Source organism: Octopus sinensis, linkage group LG7, assembly GCF_006345805.1.
Source record: "Octopus sinensis linkage group LG7, ASM634580v1, whole genome shotgun sequence".
NCBI classification, from domain to species: domain Eukaryota; kingdom Metazoa; phylum Mollusca; class Cephalopoda; order Octopoda; family Octopodidae; genus Octopus; species Octopus sinensis.
Window position 1 is genome coordinate 7,185,065 of NC_043003.1, and position 15,175 is coordinate 7,200,239.

General features: G+C 40.6%; 1 protein-coding gene across 3 annotated transcripts in view; it reads right to left on the reverse strand.

Annotated features, from left to right (window-relative positions):
• LOC115214202 (protein SPT2 homolog) overlaps positions 1-6,599 on the reverse strand; it is a 22,049-nt gene extending 15,450 nt beyond the window's left edge. The window contains exon 1 of one of the 3 annotated variants that reach the window (XM_029783304.2): positions 6,593-6,599. The gene's annotated coding sequence lies outside the window, so the exon portion shown is untranslated. Of the gene's footprint in view, positions 1-6,227; positions 6,241-6,362; positions 6,374-6,592 lie in introns of those variants that run through there. The other 2 variants (XM_036504481.1, XM_036504482.1) reach the window with 2 other exon arrangements.
• Between the last annotated feature and the right edge of the window lie 8,576 nt (positions 6,600-15,175).

Genomic DNA, 15,175 nt, shown 5'->3' on the forward strand with positions numbered 1-15,175 from the left:
AATCGTAATCTACGCCATTAGAAAGGTATCTGTAGAAAGTGTCATTAAAAATATCCATTTTTTCTGCAAGCGACGAGGAAAGAAAGTCGGTGGGCCCTCTTGTGTAAGTATGCCTGAACTCAGACATTATAACGATCCTTTTAACTATAGACTCAATGCTTGATATTTTGAGGGAGAAGCTAGTCGATTACTCCGACTTCAGTGCTCAAATGGTACCTATTTTATCGATCACCGAGAGGATGAAAGGCAAAGTCGACCTCGGCGGGATTTAAACTCAAAACGTAAGGAGCCGGAAGAATGCTACAAAGCATTTTGTCTGGTTTGCTAACGATTCTACTTGCTCGAAGCATTAATGTCTTATGTATTTCAATCTGGAGTCCAATTAGCGAGTTATTACCGGCCGAGCAGTCGAACTTGTCTCTCTTTGTATGAAAATTGTGTCTCTAACTCTGATTGTTCCACGTTCGCTGGTTAAATGAATTGAAGGAGCACTTTCCGTTAAATTAGTGACACCAGCGTGCGACTGATACATGCTAAAAGTTTGTCTACAATGCCGTATATTTAGATCTTTCCAAGTACTAAAGTGACCAAAGGGCTGTGTTTTCAAAAATTATTTCCATTCTCATCACTACTCGAAATGTCTCTCTATATAAAGCTGAAGTTGTCTGTGTATGGCAGGTTTGGTAGCCTTCAACTAACACTATCTTCTCCGAGACCCTACGGCGCAAGTTGACCAAAATTGAGAGTATGATAGAAGGCTTGCTCTTCCTTCCGTAGAAGAAAAAATTCAAATCGGACCATGTTAGCACCAAAAATTATTTACATCAAAGGTGCTTTTTTTTCTATGAAAATCCCTTTTTTTAATGATTTTTTGACTACTGTGCCGCAATTTTTCGGTGTATTTCAACCAGAAAAATGTTGACTTAAAGAGAATAACAAGCTACATAATGCAAAATTTTTATTTTTCAAAAATTCCAATTCTAAAGGGTCGAAACAAACCCGAGCAACGCCGGGTGATACTGCTAGTCTATGATATTTATGAGTTGGGGAATTTGATGTTGTGTCGTCCATGCAGTTCTCAAATCATTAGAATATAAATGTGATGTGTAGTTGAAGCAAAGAAAGAAGAAGAAGAAGAAGAAGAAGAAGAAGAAGAAGAAGAGTTATGATTCACGAAATTAGTCTTTAATTATGATGCCGCTTGCTGTAGTACTAAATGACTCGTTCGAAATACAAATGACATATTCTTCAAGGCTAGAATCACTTCTGATCAAAGATTTACTCAGCCCGAGCCAACAAGGGGTCCAAGAAGAATATAACGACGACAACGATGACGACGACGACGACGACGACGACGAAGAAGAAGAAAAGAAGAAGAAGAAGAAGAGAAGAAGAGAGAGAAAGCGAAGAAGAAAAATGAGAAGAAGAGAAAGAAAGCGAAGGAGAAAAAGAAGAGGAGATAAAGAAGACGGCAAAGGAGGAGGAAGAGGAGGAGGAGAAGAAGAAGGAGTAGAAGAAGAGGAGTTAAGAAGAGGGTAGAAAAGCAGGAAGAAAGAAAACGGCAAAGGATGAGGAGAAAAAAGAAAGAAGAGAAGAAGAAGAGGAGGAAAGAAGAATAAGAAGAAGAAAAGGAAGAAGAAGGCGAAGGATAAGAAGAAGAATGAGTAGAAGAAGAAGGAGAGAAGAAAACGGCAAATGAGGAGGAGAAGAAGAAGAAGAAGAAGAAGAAGGAGGAGAGAAAGAAGGCGAAGGAGAAGAAGAAGAGGAGATAAAGAAGACGGCAAAGGAGGAGGAGGAGGAGGAGGAGAAGAAGAAGAAGATTAAGAAGAAGAAGAAGAAGAAGAAGAAGAAGAAAGAGAGAAAGAAGGTGAAGGAGAAGAAGAAGAGGAGATAGAAAGCGAAGGAGAAAAAGAAGACGGCAAAGGAGGAGGAGGAGGAGAAGAAGAAGAAGAAGAAGAAAAAGAAGAAGAAGAAGAAGAAAGAGAGAAAGAAGGCGAAGGAGAAAAAGAAGAAGCGGAAGAAGGTAAAGAAAACGGCGACGAAGACGGAGGATGAGGAGGTGAAGAAAGAAGGGAAAGAAATTGCAGAACAAGATATACAAAGAGTTTGATGGAATATTCTTCGACTTTGACGTTCAGTTCAAACGGTTTCATCATGGGGTAGGAACCCTGCTGTGGGGATGAAGATGGCACAAAAAGAATGGAATAGCTGTCTTGTTGAACTTTGGTACTGTAATGATGAAGTCTCAAATACACCTGGACTATTCAGTAACAACATTCTCTCTTCAACTTACATCCTGACATCTTAATGTGGAAATAACACCTGAAACCAAAGGTGTCAAACATACGACCCGCGGCGATGTTTAGTCCGGATCTCGGTTCAATTATGTATGTATGTGTGTGTGTGTGTATATATATATATATATATATGTGTGTGTGTGTGTGTGTGTGTGTGTGTGTGTGTGTGTGTGTGTGTGTGTGTGTGTGTGTGTGTGTGTGTGTGTGTGAAGGCGGCGCATGGCTCAGTGGTTGTGAGTTCGAATCCCGGACCGGGCTGCGTGCTGTGTGTGTGTATATGAGAACCCCCTTCAGTCATGACTGACCATGGGATTGCACCTAGAAAGTTACCCTCCCAGACACAAGTCCGGGCAAGGTTGTTTATAGAAGAGCAGCAGTCGCCCATGCATACCAGCCTCCCCTCTCCACGCCACCAATGTTATCCTAGGGAAAGGCAAAGGCCGATACAGCTTCACATCAGTGACGTCGCAGCTCATTTCTACAGCTGAGTGAACTGGAGCAACGTGAAATAAAGTGGCTTGCTCAAGAACACAACACGCAGCCCGGTCCGGGATTCGAACTCGCAACCTCACGATCGTAAGCTCGACGCTCTAATCACTGAGGCATGCGCCTTCACACACGCGCGCACACACACACACACACACACACACACACACACACACACACACACACACACACACACACACACACAGAGTTGAAATTTATAGAAAATCAAAAGACGAAGACAGGTATATGAACAACAAGCAGGTGTATTAGTTTGATGCTCGGGAAAGTGAAAAAGTCTTTTATGTTTCGAGCCTACGCTCTTCAACAGAGTTGAATAAGAGAAAATAAACAGAGAGAGAGAGAGAGGCAAAAAACGTGGATTGAGCGGTCAAGAATGACGACTGGCTAGAAAAAAAGGTTTGACAGGAGAGGTTGTAAGGAAGGGTTTGGAAAAGGCACGAACATACATCACCACTCATTTCGGGCCCCTTTCCATATCTGAAGCAGTGGACCTATCTATTAAGAGAAAGAAAAGAAAAAATCGACCTTTAACCTTGTCATATCTCAACAAATAGCTTATCTGAAGAAAATAAGGTATGCACCCCCCACTTCCTTTGTTTCCTCATAACTTTCAATAAAACGGATATATTTGAACGAACATTTCAGGCGGTATTCATTACAATTATGTCAGGCGGTATTGATTACGATTATGTCGGAATTTAAAATGAAAAAGAAAACACATCATAATTTTTTTTCGAAATTTTTCAAGTTTCATTTTGTAGACGTATGTGATGTGTGTCAGTATGTATGTGTACGAGTTCACCAATTTTTTGTTTTCCGTATTAAATTCCGATATAATCCTAATCTACACACTCTGAAAGGTATTTACTCTTTTACTTGTTTCAGTCATTTGACTGTGGTCATGCTGGAGTACCGCCTTTAGTCGAGCAACTCGACTTCAGGACTTATCCTTTGGCAGCCTAGTACTTATTCTATCGGTCTCTTTTGCCGAACCGCTATGTGACGGGGACGTAAACACATCAGCATCGGTTGTCAAGCGATGTTGGGAGGACAAACGCAGACACACAAACATACACACACACACACACACATATATATATACGACGGGCTTCTTTCAGTTTCCGTCTACCAAATCCATCCACAAGGCTTTGGTCGGCCCGAGGTTACAGTAGAAGACACTTGCCCAAGGTGCCACGCAGTGGGAATGAACCCGGAACCATGTGGTTGGTAAGCAAGCTACTTACCACACAACCACTCCTGCGCCTATTTGAAGAAAATTTCATGAAAAAGATTTCCCATTTTTCTGAAAGTTTTGAGAAAACAAAACCGACTCTTGTGAATTTTCCGAAACTTCCCACCGTGACCACGGAGAAAATTTTAAAACTCAAATTTTGATACAATCGCAATCTGCACCATCTGAAGCGTATTTGTAGAAAAGTTCATTAAAAAATATTCATTTTCTGGAAGTTATGAGTTAACAGAGTCATTGGGGCACACTTGTGTAGGTATGCCGCTAATAGTAGTATTAACATCCCTGTGATTCTGGACTATAAACTCTTGTTCCCGTACATGCTTAGGTAGGTCATCTGTTGTTCCTTATATCTCTCTTCTAGAAAACGAACTCCCTAAACCAGCACCCAACTACCAATACTAATAATCTGCCTGTTCAAATAACATTGAACGGACTTCGATATAAAGTCGCTTCAACCATTTTGCATCGCATTGACTTCCCAGAGGAGTTGTCTACCCTTCGCCTGTTCTCAGCTAAAAAGTTTTACACGTTCACACATTTCGTTTGTTGCAGACAGATCTTTTCTTTTCTTTTCTTTTTTTTTTTTAGCTCCATCTTATGTATTTTCAGTGTCTGGGTTGCGGCCATACCGAAGCACCATATTGAAGAGTTTCAGTCGAATAAATTGACCCCGGTAGTAATTTTCTCTTTTTAAATCTGGTATTTATTCTATCGGTCAATATATATATTAGTTAATTAATTCTATTAAAAAAAATATATCTTTATAATAATAATGAAATTGTTGTATACAGTGCTCAGGTGCACCACAACTTGTCAGAAAGTGCATATAAAGTACATGCAGTAATGTACAAATGTCTGGAAAGCGAACAATGTATGAGTCAGATACATGCTTGTGTGTGTATGGAGGGGAGAAAATCAGGTGTAGTGTTGGCGAATCTCAGGAAGCATGGAAGTTTTGAAGGATGCAGTGATCCGACAACTAACAATGATGCCGGCAGTTTGTTCCATGCTTCAGCAACTCTCAGCGTGAAAAAGGTGCATGGCCTGTGAAGGCGCATGGCCCAGTAGTTAGAGCGTCGAGCTTACGATCGTGGGGTTGTGGGCTCGAATCCTGGACTGGGCTGCGTGTTGTGTTCTTGAGCAAGACACTTTATTTCACGTTGCTCCAGTTTACTCAGCTGTAGAAATGAGTTGTGACGTCACTGTTGCCAAGCTGTATCGGCCTTTGCCTTTCCCTTGGATAACACGGGTGGCGTGGAGAGGGGAGGCCGGTATGCATGGGCGATTGCTGGCCTTCCATAAAATAACCTTGCTCGGACTTGCGCCTGGGAGGGTAACTTTCTAGGTGCAATCCCACGGCCAGTCATGACCGAAGTGGGGTCTCAATTAATTCTTTAATCAGCACAATGGTAATCATTTTGAAGGGAAGTGGGTGGCTAGAAATAACTAACCCGGGTGAAACTTGAACCTGGAACGGTAAGGTTCACACTAGATAGATACGAGACTGCATCATGACTGTTTCCGTTATCCTCGAATTATTGATTTCGGATTTTACACAGACGCGAGGATGGCTGTGTGGTAAGAAGCTTGCTTCCCAACCACATGATTCCGGGTTCAGTTCCACTGCATGGTACCTTGGGCAAGTGTCTTCTGCAACCAAAACCTTGTGGCTGAATTCGGTAGACAGGAACTAAAAGAAATTCGTGTGTGTGTATAATGAATGAGGGAAATGGAAAATAGATTTAGCAAGAATCTTGCTTTATTCAGCCCAACGATCGTTTCGACCCATCCAGCATCTGTTGCTTACGGGTGGAATATGGTACATCTAGATGTGTTGCTGAATAAAGATTCTTGCTAAATCCATTTTCCGTTTCCCTCATTCATTATAAACGAAACGAACACTGCAGAATTCCCGACGTTGATCCAGTGAGACACTCATATCATAACTGTGGATGACATTAGGTAGCCTGAACGGTGTTGAGTGCTTTAATCGGCATACTACTAGACATATACCCAAAGTCCAAATAATTATTTATACACATATTTATAACACACACACACCACACACACACACCACACACACACACACACACACACACAACACACACACACACACACCGCACACACGCACACACACCACACACGCACACACGCCACACACACACACACACCACACACACACACACACACACACACCACCACACACACACACCACACACACACAACGCACACACGCACCACACACACACACCACGCACACACGCACACACACACGCACACACTCACGCACACACACACACGCACACCACACACACACACACACCGCACACACGCACACACACCACACACACACCACGCACACACACACACACACACACACCACACACACCACACACGCACACACGCACGCACACACGCACACCACACACACACAACACACACACACGCCACACACACACACACACACACACACGCACACACGCCACACACACACAACACACACACACACACGCACAACACGCACACACACACACACCACACACACACACTTCATATTAGGCGCAGGTTCCGGGTTCTGCCCCAATGTGTGGGTCTTTGGCCAAGTGTAATCTACTATAATTCGAGCCGGCCAAAGGCCCTGTAAATGAATTTGGTGGATGGAAACTGAAAGAAGCCGGTCGTATCCCTCCCTACTATATATAAATATATATCTATATATATAAAATATATATGTATATATCTATATATGTATGTATGTGTGTGTGTGTTTGTGTGTGTAGAGAACAATTTCTAAGTTTAAAAATAAGTACAGAGGTCGCTTTGTTCGACTAAACCTTTCAAAGGTGGTGCCCCAGAGTGGGCGCAGTCCAATGACTGAAACAAAAAAAAAAAAAAGAAAAAAAATGGAAGAAAGTAAAAAAAGAAAGAAAAGATAAGCATAAGGCCTCAAACTTGGTGACTGGGTTTAATCGATTGTAACGACCCCGGTACTTAACTTATCAAATCTACTGACCCTGGGAGAATGAAATACAAAGTTAACCTCGGTAGGATTCGAAATCAAAGTCGCAACTAAATTACGCAAGGTTCTAACTGAACTATAACTTCAAATTCATACCTGTAATTAGCGGGGGAAGTTCGGTAAGGAAAGCCAAAGCTGCTATCTTCATTTCGGTTTTCCTGCTCATTTGCACCTACAACCATGAATGTAGAGTAATGAGGAGTGGAGGCGCAATGGCCCAGTGGTTAGGGCAGCGGACTCGCGGTCGTAGGATCGCGGTTTCGATTCCCAGACTGAGTGTTTATTGAGCGAAAACGCCTAAAGCTCCACGAGGCTCCGGCAGGGGATGGTGGTGATCCCTGCTGTACTCTTTCACCACAACTTTCTCTCACTCTTGCTTCCTGTTTCTGTTGTACCTGTATTTCAAGGGGCCGGCCTTGTCACTCTCTGTGTCACGCTGAATATCCTCGAGAACTACGTTAAGGGTGCACGTGTCTGTGGAGTGCTCAGCCACTTACACGTTAATTTCACAAGCAAGCTGTTCTGTTGATTCGGATCAACCGGAACCCTCGTCGTCGTAACCGACGGAGTGCTTCCACCATGAATGTAGAGTAATGAGGGAAAAAGTAGGATTACGAATACAAGGGGCCGAAACGGGATGTTTCTGCGAAGGATCTCTAGAGTAACGTTACTCGTCAGGGTGCGCACAACTCGGAAATAAGGGAGTCTCTTCAGGTCGAGTTGCTACTTTTCATATTGAGAGGTCACAGCTCTGGTACTCTTTTATTCTTTTACTTGTTTCAGTCATTTGACTGCGGCCATGCTGGAGTACAGCCTTTGATCGAACAAATATACCCCAGGACTTATTCTTTGTAAGCCTAGTACTTATTCTGTCGTTATCTTTTTGTCGAACCGCTAAGTTACGGGGACGTAAACACACCAACATCGGTTGTTAAGCGATGTTGGGGGTGAGGGTGGAACAAACAAACACGCACACACACACACACACACACACACACACATGCGACGGGCTTCTTTCAGTTTCCGTCTACCAAATCCACTCACAAGGTTTTGGTCGGCTCGTGGCAATAGTAGAAGACACTTGCATAAGATGCCACGCAGTGGGACTGAACCCAGAACCATGTGGTTGGAAGCAAGCTTCTTACCACACAGCCACGCTGCGCCTATGTAAGAATGTCGCAGGAAAGAATCGTAAGATGGATTCTTCAAGCCAAGCTAATCGGCAGGAGACTTAGGCCTAGACCAGTGGCTCCCGACCCTTTCACTATCATGGACCCCTTTTATTTAAATGAGTTTTCCCACGGACCCCTTTTAATATACTTATCCTTATATATATTTGAGGAGATTTGTAATAAGTATAAGAATATACCATAAACAAGTATGAAAAAACGGAGAAAAGATATTGAAAACGAATTAGATTTATTTAGTTTTCAACATATTTTCTTCATTTTTTTTACTTGTTTATGGTATATTCTTATACTTATAACAAATCTCCTTAAATATTATTTTAATATTCTTATTACCTATTTTGACTGTTTTTCATGAATACGATGAATCCTTATTAGAAATCACCTTTTCTCTCATTTTGGATCCCCCCAAAAGTTTGAATTGTTCTTACTGAACTCACCTTTTCTCTCTTATATATATACTAGCAGTATAGCCCGGCTTTGCTCGGGATTAAGTTAGGATTATTAAGCTAATTAAGCTCTTTATTTCAAACCAAATTAAGTAACATCGACGTCAAATTTGAGTGAAATCCGTTGAAATTGGTAAACTTTTGGCTGAAATTTTGCAGAAAATTTGATTAGGAAATCCCATAAGGAATCGGTTTATTGATTTTTTCCACTCATCGATTGTTTTTTTTTTCGTTTTTGGAGAACTGAAAGCATTCAAAGATCCCACGAGTCCTAAGTAATGCTGGCTTCAAGTTTGAACAAAATACATCAAAATTGGTAGACGTTATGGTTGAAAATGGGGTGTAGCCAATTTTAGTGGGAAGCTCTATAAGGAATCGGTTTATTGATTTTTTTTATCCTGATTAAATGGAAAACCCCATAAAGAATCAGTTTATTGATTTTTCACACTAAATAGGACTTAACTGAACACAACATTGCTGATTCAAAAACATCTATATTTATACTTTAAAGTTGGTTTTCATACCCAACCCAGTTCTGCAGAATCAGTGTCGTTACGGGAGCGCATGAGTTGGGAGTTTGATCGGCAGAGGTGATCAGGTTGCATATGCCAACCCTTTTGACCCCCCCCCATCATGTAATCCCACTTTGCCCATGGGTTGATAACCCTTCCAGCAAGAAAATAGAACGCCGAAAAGGGCCCCCGATCCTCTGTGTGAGAAGCGGTTATGTTCAGATCACAACTAAGTATATATATATGGACAACACACACACACAAACATATACGTACATACACCTATTGCATACATGTTTTTGCACGCCTTTGCCCCTGCCACTGTCCCACCACCACCTCCTACCCGAGTAATACCATCAATTGAAGCAAATTTGGCATCCGGACGTAAGTTTTGTAACAGGAATAGAGAAACCTACCTTCTCCCGCAGAGATGTTAGTCAGATCTCTCCTTTCGAAAATATGAACAGTTTCGAAACATTGTTTACGAAATAATAGCTGATCGTTTGCGAAGGAGCGTGTCTACAGTCAACACGTAGGTCTTTTGCTCTGGTAACCTCTGTTCTCTCCCATGTTCACGCACGACCAGCTATATATCGCTATGAGTAGAGCAACGGATTCAGCTAATTTGGACATTAGTTGTGGAGAAACGGAGAATATCGTTTATATTGTGTGTATATCTATCTCTCTCTCTATATATATATATACGGGCAACACACACACACATTGCATGCATGTGTTTTGTATGCATACATGCTCGTGTGTGTGTGTGTGTGTGTGTATGACTGAAGCCATTCACACATACAAACATACATACATTCACACATGCATACATACATACATACATACATACATACATACATACATTTACACATACATACATACATACATACATACATACATACATACATACATACATAACAACCCTTGTCTGTCAATCACTCACTAAAAAGAAATTTTAAAAATCTGTTATCTCTCTCTCTCTCTCTCCCCCTCCCTCCCTCTCTTTACATCGTCGCTAGAAGGGGACTTAACTCATGTTTGGTTTGTAAACACTGGCGGATTTCTCCGCCGTGAAAATTGTTAGCAGTTATGGCTCAAAATAATTCACCGCTATTCGCGGGTGTCTCAGGGGAAAATAATTTGACGAAAATACAGCTAGAGTCGTGACGAATGTCCTCATAAAATTTGAGCGACATGCGTGCTAATTTGTGGATGTGCATAAACTACATTCACGTACACACACACACACACACACACACACACACACACACACACACACACACACACACACACACACACACACACACACACACACATCCTGCCTTATATATATACAGTTTAACTGAAAAATAGCAATCTGTTGCTGGCTCATCACGACTGGAAAATAGTTGTGCTATATTCATGGCGACGAAATCTGTTTTCTGTCTGCAAAAGGTTGGAGGTAAAGGAGAATGGAGAGGTCATGCGGCGGTTTCAACATTCTACGAGCAGCTGGCCCACATTCTGCGATTACCGCCAAAACACCCCTTTATATAGAGCTCAATGAGAAAGTCCTAGAAGGTCGAATCACGTGATGGCTTTACGATGATTGGTCGGTTAACCGGCCGATCACATAAAACAACAGTGGTCTCATCGCGGTGTTTGCTCGGCTATCAAGCGATTCGGTTTCGAATTCGCTATAGAATCATGAAAACACGTATAACATTCTAGAAGTATAGTTTGTAAGTGGATATACAGACGTATAGACATTCAAACAAATGTACATGTACTCACATATGAATCTGTAACAGGAAATATTGGCTGATTCCCGAACACCAACTCCCTTTGCCCAGTAATCAAGCCGGGGTCAGATGTAACGACGACCAAGGAACACGGACAGGATTCTTTCTATACAAACTGATTCACTTGGCTTAAATTCTTTTCAGTCGTTCGTCGTTATTAACAACTAGCACTATGACCCAGCAACGCCGGGTCATAGTGCTAGTGCATGCATATACAGCTGTGTGCGTGCGCATATACACGCGAGTACTGCTCAAATCCCTGACCAATCACATACAGCTAGCTGGCATTCAATTGGTGTATCAAGTTTCAGGCTTTTTGATTGGGTTTTGGATAGAAAATTCACAAAAAAGTCACTTCTATTGAATTTTTAATAGCTTTGCGGGGTGACTGGGGAAATGTAAAGATGTGCACGACCACCCTTGGACGGTTTTGAATGACCATAGAAAGTGCGAGCCCTCTAACTGAAACATTGTGGATTTGTATAAAGGACACACACACAGACAGACATTTTGCCGTTTATATATACAGAGATATTGACAGGAACAGTTGAGGCTTCTGGATCTATAATAAATAAATCCCATTCTTCCAAGAACTTTGGTTCTCAACCAAGATCCATTTGGCCCTTGAAGGGTCCAGATAAGATTTTGTTGTTAAAATTTACGTGCAATAAATTCTATGCTACTACAATTCACAAAATATTTTAACAGTTTTTAAATACAATTCCTAAATATTAATTACTCTTTACTTTTTTACTCTTTTACTTGTTTCAGTCCTTTGACTGCGGCCATGCTGGAGCACCACCTTTAGTCGAGCAAATCAACTCCGGGACTTATTCTTTGTAAGCCTAGTACTTACTCTATCGGTCTCTTTTTGCCGAACCGTTAAGTGACGGGAACATAAACACACCAGCATCGGTTGTTAAGCAATGCTAGGGAGACAGACACAAACAAACACACACACACATATATATATATATACATACATATATACGACAGGCTTCTTTCAGTTTCCGTCTACCAAATCCACTCACAAAGCATTGGTCGGCCCGGGGCTATAGCAGAAGACACTAACCCAAGATGCCACGCAGTGGGACTGAACCCGGAACCATGTGGTTGGTTAGCAAGCTACTTACCACACAGCCACTCCAATTATATACAATTAAATACAATTAAATACAGTTTTTAAATACACTTCTTAATGATAATCATCAAAATACATTAGGATTCTTTAAGCATTGAACGGCTAGGAGGGCTCATCTCAGTACAATAGGAACCAAAGGGGCCCATGGGTAAAGAATGGTTGAGAACCACTGTACAAGAAGGATACACTTTTGCGTTGCCCCAGCATGGCCGTGTGGTAAGAAGCTTGCTTCCCAACCACATGGTTCTAGATTCAGTCCCACTGCGTGGCACTTTGAGCAAGCGTCTTTTACTATAGCCTCGGACACACCGAAATCTTTGTGAATAGATTTAGTAGACGGAAACTGAAAGAAGCCCGTTGTTTCTTTCCTTCTTTCTTTCTTCTTTCTTTCTTCTTGCTTTCTTTCTTGCTTTCTCTATTATCTCTCTCTCTCTCTCTCTCTCTCTCTATATATATATATATATATATATATATACACATAGAATATATATAGATTTATATATATATATTATATATATATATATATATATATATATATTATATATACATATATATATATATAATTACCAAACGATTAGCAAATTTTTGTGGGAGAGGAATGAGTCGTTGTCATTCGTTATGGTGTGAGGCTAAAACACATGTAAACATACCACTGCTTGACCAGATGAAAAAACTTCCGCTTCTATTAAAAAATAAATCACCTCCTAGCAAAAGCAACTTCACATAAGATATGTGATTATATATATATATATATATACTATATATATATAATATATATATATATATATATATCTATAATAAAGGCAGTTTGTCTGTGCGTGGTTCTGTGGTCTGTTTTCTCGTACCCTCACTCTGACCACGGCTTCAACCGATTCTGATGAAATTGACACACACTACCAATGTCATAATCAAAAACTAACGCAGCGGAAAATTTTGAAAAGTTCCCCCGTTCTGAAAAGATCGATAAATTCGACATGGGGGTCGAAGAATCAGAACCAAACCACAGACAGTCTAGGGGACGCAACTCCACCTTTTTTAACTCTCAAAAAAAATTTACCATATTTTTTCCATTTTTTTGCTTAACTCATAAAAAATGCTTTATAGTTATTTCCCTTACAAAGAGCAACGCCGGGCGATACTGCTAGTATATATAAATTGATCAAAATAAAATAAAAACATGATGCGAAGGATTCAGCGGTACATATGTTTCGGGCCTTTATTAGACAGATTAGAACAATGCATAATGTATGTCTGTGGCCTTCTTCAGCCGCGCACCACAGCTTCCACAAGGACATGTGTTACATCAAAAATTCTTGGTTGGGGATGCAAATCCTCTCATTCACGTACGACATAATGCGGCAGCAGCATAGAGTTGAAGCGTCCATCTCTTTCTTCTCTCAATGTAGAATGAGGAAAATTGGATGTTGAGGTAATGTAAATAAATAAATACATATATAGAGGTGAAGATGGAGGGGCGAGAGTTCGGGGACGAGGGATAAAAATGTATAAAAAGTGTAAGTATAGAATAATATAAAAATGTAGAGGATAAAGGGTTGTAAGTAGATGTAAAGGGGGTATAAAGAAATATAAAGTAAAAATAGAAATAGAAATAAAAGTAAAAAAACCTGATACAAACATGATAAAAGTGTAAAGAATGTAAAGATAAGGGATGTATAGAGGTTATGGACCAAGCATGGTGGTCAGGAGATGATAAAATTTAGTTGTAGAATTGTCAGTACATCAACAGTTTCGTCTGGGGACTTAATGCGTTGTAAATCAGAGCTGATGAGCATTAATCTGGTTCCTTGAATTAAATGGACTTCTAGACATACATATCATCATGGATATATACACCCACATACACGCGTACATATACGCCTCCAAGCCTATAAGCATACACACGCACTCGCGTGTAAACACGTACATAAACACACACGCACCCACACGCACGCGCGTACACACACATACATACAACAGAATATCCGCATATATACACGGACATTACGCGCGTACACGCTCACATGTATATACGCGCGCCCATCACTCCATACACACACGTATATGCCCACGCTCTAGGTCCAGGTATAAGATATTAAAGGATGTGTATAAAGAACGTATGTAAAGAATCCCGTACTCATGTCAATACACGCACGCACACACGGCTGTGTGTGTCCGTATGTGCGTGCACATATACACTCATATACACACACAGAGACACACGCGCACATGGGTATAGCTATAAGATATCGAGTATGCATGTACATATATGCGCGTGCATATGTATGTATGCGTATACACACGTACGCGGACGCTCGTATATTCAAAAGGTGGATCCATAGGTAAGTAAATAAAACATATATAGAGGTGTAAAGCGATAAGTTAGGGGTAAGAATGAGGGTAAGGGTAAAGATTAGAAATAAAAAATACAGTATAAAATAAGAAATACAATGTAATAGTTAGAAATGAAGTATAAGAATTATAAAAATTATAAGAGTTAAGGTAAGGGATGAAATGAAAATGAGAATAAATGGAAGTAGAATAAAAGTAAAAATAAAATTAAAAATAAAATAAAATAAATGGAAGTGGATAAAAGTAAAAAAAAAGTAAAAATAAAAATAAAAATAAAATAAGATAAAAATATAATTTGTAAAGTTTAACATGAGATGAAGGTGGTTGAAAGTTAGAGGTGTGTGTTAAACGTAGGGGCGGGGGGGGAACTGAAAATTGGAAGGGTGGAAGTGGAGTTGGCGGTGTGCGTTCAAATCTGAGTTAGAAATGTGAAGGGTATAGATATAGGGGATTAAGGGACTACAAGGGAGGATATGGGTGTAGGAGAGAAATATTAGGGAAAAGAAGTCATTATGGAGACATTTGTATATATAGGGGAAAATGCAGGAACCCTATATGCACGTACACACACCCACACAACACACCCCACACACGCATGTTACATATAGGGTTCCTGCATTTTCCCCTACTATACAAATTTGTCTCCCATATTGACTTCTTTCCCTAAATATTTCTTCCCTA